Here is a 7,849-nt window from a genome sequence, read left to right on the forward strand (position 1 = left end):
CGAGTGCAGCACACTGTGGATGAATTCCTTGCTGAAGGAAATGACGCCACGGCTGGGATTTGAACCCACGACCCTCTGTTTCAAAGTCCGGATACTAATCCACTGGGCCACGACGCTCCATATCAAGCGATCATAAATGGCAGAATTGTGGAATTTTGTTTGTCCGGGATTTTTTAAATACGGGATCATGACCATATGAATGTATTCCGTTGTTGACAGCAAAACCCTTTGTTTCGTACACATTTGCAATTCAAGGTACTAACAAAAAAATGTGGAACATAATGTCAGGCACAATATATGCACTGTATTTGAATATAATTACAACCTACAAATTACTGGTGCAATATGTTTGAATTGTTAAAATATATTTGTATTTCATTCATTGTCATATACATGTATGCGCTTCGTTGAGTTTGTTTATGAGTACATTAAATTGATAATTAATTATACATTTCACTCTATATTAGTTATGTATACAAAGACTAAATGTGTATAGGCTGTTGTGAATTTACGAGAATAAAATTATCACTTTTCTCGAATCCAGTCGAGATATATGGGAACTATAGTGGCTTAATAATATTGTTATGCGTAATTAAGTGGTTAATTGAATGGTACTACACATTACATATTAAAATTGGCATTATGTTTTCTTACAATAAAAATGATTCTAAATCAATAAAGATTATTTTTATGAAAATAATTTTCAATCAAAATATATTTTATATCAAAATTTGAATGTTAAAATTAAAAAAAATTAAAATTGCCATTTAAAAGAGCCGATAATATTTGTGAAAATAGTTCAGGAATAGAATATATTTCTTGCTTAATTCAATTGTCGGGTTAAGCCAGGAAATGACTTTTAAAATCGAGTTCCTCCCGTCCTGCATGTCCTGGGCCCTTTTGAATGATGATTTTATTTACTGTATTTCAGTCTTACTAGAGTGTAAAAAAAATTACGCAAATTTTCAAATTCATCTTTTAAAGTGTTTTTATTTTAAACCTTGATACGATGCTCGTACATCTCAAGAAAAGAAGCCATTGTCTTATCTATTCCTTTTATGACGTCAGGTGTCATTTTATCACGTGGCATAGGCTTGTTTGGTGGCATGAAGCAAGAGCTATTCATAGCCCTTCCATAGAAATCGACCATGTTAAGCAACTGGTCGTCACCGCATTGCTTCCACGACTTAAAGGTGTCGAGAGACGAGTCCCAGTGCAGGAGAGACTCGTCAAACGGGAGGCCGACCAACTCGCAGTACTTCGTCATGATTTCTTTAGGATGCGTCAGGAGATCGTCGGCATCGATGACGATGGGGTTCGGCTCGATCTCCTCGCGTACGTACTTCCAGAAGTCGTAGACGTCGATGATGTTGTAGCTCTCTTCCATGTGCGGACAATCGCGCAGGAGATCGAAGGTCCTCTCGTCGGCTGCCTCGCCGTGGAGAAGGCCCTGGGCTTTGAAGTGGTGGAAGTAGGAATTCCGGAAGGACTGGAGAGCTTTTTCGGGTGTTCTGATGAGGAAGGTGTGACGGAATCCCCTGGGAAGGTATTGATGTACCTTCTTGTTCATGGCTAAACACATGTCTTTGACGAACACATAGCGACCTTTTGCTGCTTCTAATCTCGGCTTTACGTTTGCGTATCTGATGGAAAAAAAAAACATAATATATAAACGATTCAGATTCATGTTAATACCTATTTTACTCCGATGTCCATAGTACTAGTTGATCATAGTTGTATGTTAATGGAACAGGAATGACCGCAAATCAGGATAAATTCAGTACTGAAGTTGTCGGCGAAGACCTGTATGATGACGATGATGATGATTGTGGTAGCGATAATGATGATGATGGTAGTGACGATGATGTTGATGGTGGGTGATGATGATGATGATGCATGATGGTGATATTGGAGATGATGGTGGTCAGGTGGTGATGACGACGATGATGCATGATGGTAATGATGATGGAGATGATGGTGATGACGGTAGTGATTGTGATGATGATGATGATGATGATATCGTGATGTGATGATGGTAACGATGATGGTGATGATGATGGTAACGATGATGATGATTGTGATGATGATGATGATGGTGGTGATAATATTGATGACAATACTGCTGATGACAATACTTGTACTGATTTCTTTACAAACCCCTCTCCCTGATAATGAAGGCAACAAACGTTAATAACACACTCTCATGAGATGTTACAAACATACTTCTAATTTGTTAACAAATTTTCGGCATTACTCCTATTTGTTTAAGATCAGTATGCTCGATCTGTAAATGAAAATCATAAGATCAGTATGCTCGATCTGTAATGAAAATCATATGATCATAAGTCAGAAAAAATTGGAACCAGTGGGATTCGAACCTGCCATCTACTGCTTTCCGGGCAGCGACTCAACCACCAGGCTATTCTGGTTCACGGCTAAGCCACGTTGAACGGGAATTCAAATACCCTCGATCCTCTTCTTTCTGACTCATTAATATTCAAATACCGTCCGCCGTTGACAATAGATAGTAAATTAAGAGGCTTTTAAAGGAGGGAATTATAATTTGTTAACAAATTTTTAAACTGATCTTAAACAAATAGGAGTAATGCCGAAAATTTGTTAACAAATTATAATTTCCTCCTATAAAAGCCTCTTAATTTACTATACTTCTAATTGCAAATCAAGTGGATCTCCTAAAACCAATCATGATCAGTCATAGCAAGAAAGTTGAGTTGCAAAAACGAAAATCAACACCGAAGTTCCATTCCATCAAATAACCTAAATGTAAAAACATAATGACATAACATAACAAAACATAATTGGAAATCAGTCGTATTGACTAAAATCTCTCCATTGTCATACTGACTGAAATGTGTTAATCGCGTGAGGTAATTGTTCTCATATATGCAATATTTTGGGATTTCCTATCATATGTTGCGTTCCCACTGCCATGCGATCCGTTAACATGGTTAAGAACGCCTTCATTGGTTTTTCGTAGCTGATTGGGAAAAATGTTGAACCCTTCCAGTGGTGGATCTACGGGGGGGGGGGGGTAATCCCCCTTTTTTTCTGGGTCATGCCCCCTCTTTTGAAAAAAAAAATGCTAGATCCTCCCTTGAAATCTATAGAATTACATACACGATTCTTTCAGTGACGACGTTACTGGCAGTCATCTTCTCATCAACTCCGTTGTCTTCTCAAAGACCTCCTCATTGCCCTCGAGCACCATCGGGAGGTCGACGCCAAGATGCGACTTGGCCTCCTTTGTCGACAAGAAACAGTAGACAAATGGTTCGGACCATACCTAATAGTAAAGAATAAGAAAAGAGAACATTGGTAGTAAAATGTTTCACCTGTCATATTTTGTCTCAAACCATGGATGATGTATCCAGGGGAGAGTTTCATCGACATTTTCGTCTGAAACGTTGCCATAGTTTTCTAGAAGACTAGTTTTCATAACCAGTCAGACTGCAGGTCCCAAGAAAGTGGCTTCTTTCATCCAAGTGATATTCATGACTTGAGATGTTTTGCATATTTAATGAGCTTGATGCGGACCAAAACACCTCTTTTCATTCGGTCATTGCTGCTCTAATTGTGCATCGAATTTCATGAATTTGGTACCATTGTAAAGAAGAAGAATAATTCTTTCAGGTCATGTGTTTGGATTTATTCAAAGATTTTGTAATATAGGTTAAAATTTTGATCTAAAATATGCTACAAAATAAATATTTTCACCTGACAAAAGCTGCTATTTTCACACTTTATTTTTGTTTGAGCCCAAATGATTTTTATATCATGATAAAGCTGAATATGTATGCTTTGAAATGATATAGGTTTCAAAATAAGAATTGGTTTAATCGGGTCAAGATCACACTTTTCATTTGCCAAGTACATAAAGCAGCTTGAAAACAAGAATACTGCACTCTGATTGGTCAAAGAGACCGCACACTGGCAAATTCCAACGGTTCCAGTGCCTGGGTTCGTGGGAAGGTCACACTTCCCATGTGGTAATCTCCTCAAATACCCCGCGCCTGTTGTTCTGTGAATCTTATCCAGCCAATCAGAACTCTGGATTTCATGCAAGTACAAAATTTCAGAAATCTCGTCTTGTACCTTGGTGGGAAAAGTGTGATCTTGACCCGATTAAAAGGTGCCGCATATCAAGAGTGGCATTGTGAGAAAGTACAGAAGTTCAGCTTTATGTTGATATAAATATCATTGAGGCTCAAAATAAAAAGTTTTGCACAATTTGCAAAAGAAAACAGAGGAAGAAAATTCAGTTTTGAGGCACATTTTCAGGCCAGAAATTTACTTATTTAACAAAATATTGTATACAAAATAAATGTCCAATAGGAAAGAGTAACATTTACTCTATCTGATGGTGCAATAATATTTCATTTAACTTGAGGTTAAAACAGGTAAATTCTTAGAGAAAGAAAATCTCACGAATCACGAGATTTTGCAAGGAGGAGGATTCAGCCACGAGATGATTTGGATGAATCTGGCCTTTTTGCTCATTAGCATAGGGACCTGCGGTCTGACTGTAACCTCCCAATTAGACCCCAATCACGTAAGAAAAGATTAGGCCTGTAGACCTTTTTTTCTCAGGGTTTTTTAACACACTTATGACGTTACGTACGTAACGTGCCTTATCTTGAAATAGATACTCTTCTCACCTTTTTCCGGGGGGGGGGGGTGGTCACGCATGATATCCACTTGACAGTAGACCTGCCGCCCGCGCCTAGATGTCGACATTCTGACTGTCTTGCCGGCACACAGTATATGCACATTCTCTACTCCCTAAGCGCATATTCCTTCTGCATATTTGCTACAGCCTGAGACCCATGCCTTATCTGGAGTATGTAAATATAGTGCCTGCATGGCATCCTAGATTATTGGTGGACATTGATAAACTCGAAAGAGTCCAGAAACGTACCCTTAAATTACTGCTTATCTTAGCCAACAAACCATATGATGAGATATTCGAATGGCTTACCTGGGGGGCGTTTCATGAAAGGACTTGTCGGACGTTTTATCCGACAAGTCCCATTTTATCCGACAGTTACCATAGGAACAGTGCCTCTCAGCCAATCAAAATCATGGAAAGATGTCAGATCTGACAACTTGTCGGATGATGCCTATAACTTTTGTTACTACTGTACTACTACTACTACTACTACTACAACATCGAGTACTACTACTACTACTACTACTAATACTGCTGCTGCTGCTGCTACTACTGTTATTGGTAATACTACTGCTGTTGCTGCTGCTACTACTGCTGCTGCTGCTGCTTCTACTACTACTACTACTACTACTACTACTACTACTACTTCTTCTTCTTCCTCTTCCTCTTCTTCTTCTTCTTCTTCTTCTTCTTCTTCTTCTTCTTCTACTACTACTACTACTACTACTACTACTACTACTACTACTACTACTACTACTATACTACTAATTCTCATCCTCCTTTTTTTCTCTTCTCCTACTACTACTACTCCTACTACTTTTACTACTTCTACCACTATACTAATACAGTGTACTACTACTACTACTACTACTACTACTACTACTACTACTTCTTCTTCCTCCTCCTCTTCCTCTTCTTCTTCTACTACTACTACTACTACTATACTACTAATCCTCATCCTCCTTTTTTTCTCTTCTCCTACTACTACTACTCCTACTACTTTTACTACTTCTACTACTATACTAATACAGTGTACTACTACTACTACTACTACTACTACTTCTGCTGCTGCTGCTGCTGCTGCTACTACTACTTGTATACCACTACTACTTCTACTATTCAGGAGGGACCGCGGGGGGGGGGGGGCTTCAGCCCCCCCCCCCCTCCCACTCTTTCCAAAACCGTGTACAAAAACGGAAAAATGACCATATGGTTGTGATTTTTTGCATGATCAGCCCCCACCCCCACTTTGAAAATTCGTTCCGCCGCCCCTGCTACTACTACTACTTCCTCCTCCTCCTCTTCTTCTTCTTCCCCTACTACTACTACTACTTCTTCCTCCTCCTCTTCCTCTTCTCCTTCTTGTTCTTCTTCTACTACTACTACTATACTACTACTCCTACTACTTTTACTACTTCTACTACTATACTAATACTACTGCCATATCCTATAGTTCTTCTACTTATTACCTCCACTCCTTTGATGAAACTGATACATTTCGTGAATGCAGTTGACACAGTTCTTGGGCTACACCAAAGGAAGACCTTTAGCTGCTCCTTGTCTTTTTCCAAATCATTTTCATTCACGTCACCCATAATTTGGGACAATTGTGATCTCAAATAAGCTTGAAGATTTAAAATACAATATTTCTTCCTGAAGTAACTCCCGACTTCTTCTTTAATCGGAATCTTGTTGCTAGTGGCAAGCAGTACAGTCCATCTATTTTCTTGAGGAAAATAAACTTCTCACAGTTTTTCTCTGCACTCAAAACTCCGGTTCTTTCGCCAGAGAACCATGGAAGATTCGATGAGCACGTATCAGTTATATGTGGTTCCTTATATCATTATTTTTCACCGGTATCAAGTTTTCGTTGATTAGAAGCCTTGCTTTTATTCAAAGTCCTGATCTGGACTTTGAACATAATTATTATGTTGTTAATGTAATTGTTCCATTGGTACGCGTTCTGCGATAAAACAAGTAGGTCGATCTGTATACGTGCCTGCATGACTTTTCAGAAGGTATGATTTAAAAAGTCAGCTCGATCACAGCTAAAAGTAGGCCATAATTTGATGCCTTCTGCTCTCACTGGCAATATCCCCCAACTAACCAACTCAAGCGAAGTGTATCAGGTAGAGAGATACGTGGTTCTTCACGATATTTGGATATTGGTTTGCTATTGTTATCTATAGTTAGTTCGATGCCTTACGTAATATCTCTTACTTCAATAGGGAAATGGTTGAAGGATCAATAGCATTGTGATGTCGATAAGAGGTCAATATATTGGTTTAGTCTAGGCCTCTGTCCTTCAGATATGCTGAAGAAGCTCATTGCACTGACTAGAATTTCCAGGCTGGTGTTCGTGGGGGGGGGGGGGGTGTGCAACAGTGGCAGGGTGGGAGCCAGTGGCGTGCTGTGGGTCATGGCATGGGGGGCACCAGCCAAAATTTTGAGTCACTTAGTGGTTGCGCGAAGCACGCTCAATTGCCAGGTATACTGACCTATAATAATACATTTAAGGACTGTGCCATGAAAGGGATATGTATCTCACTGATCAAATAATGCGAGCGCGAGCAAAAAAAAATTGACATTCAGACCTAAAAAAGTGACATTATAAGCAATTTTTTAATCACGATACATACCCGTGTCACTAAACAAACAATGCGAGCGCAAAGCGCAAGCTAAATTTTTTGTATATATTGACCCCAAACGGACATTTTTAAGGACTATTTTTAAGGAAGAGCATACATATCTCACCAGTCATCTAATGCGTGCGTCAAGCGCTTACTGATTTTGTTAGAATTGCATCCAAACACATGAAGCACTTTTTTCACTCGTTTTAAATCATGAACATCATACGTATCTCACTAATCAAATATTGCAAGCGCGAAGCGCGAGCTGAAAGATTGTTAAGTTTAAGGTTAAGTTTTTGAAATGTCATCATAACGTAAAAAATATATGGACCTAGTTCATGAAACTTGGCCATAAGGGTAATCAAATATCACTAAATATCCTGCCTGAGTTTAAAGTCACATGATCAAGGTCAAATGTCATTTAGGGTGAATTAACTTGGCAATGCTTGGAGTATTTGTTGAATTACCATGATAACTTTGAAAGTTTATGGATCTTATCCATAAAAATTGGACATTAGAGTAATTAAGTATC

The 7,849-nt window shown here is 38.8% G+C and overlaps 1 pseudogene; it reads right to left on the reverse strand.

The window, feature by feature from the left end:
- Positions 1–348: 348 nt before the first annotated feature.
- Positions 349–6,418, reverse strand: LOC129283409 (uncharacterized; annotated as a pseudogene).
- Between the last annotated feature and the right edge of the window lie 1,431 nt (positions 6,419–7,849).

Source organism: Lytechinus pictus, chromosome 19 (assembly GCF_037042905.1).
Source record: "Lytechinus pictus isolate F3 Inbred chromosome 19, Lp3.0, whole genome shotgun sequence".
Lineage (NCBI taxonomy): Eukaryota > Metazoa > Echinodermata > Echinoidea > Temnopleuroida > Toxopneustidae > Lytechinus > Lytechinus pictus.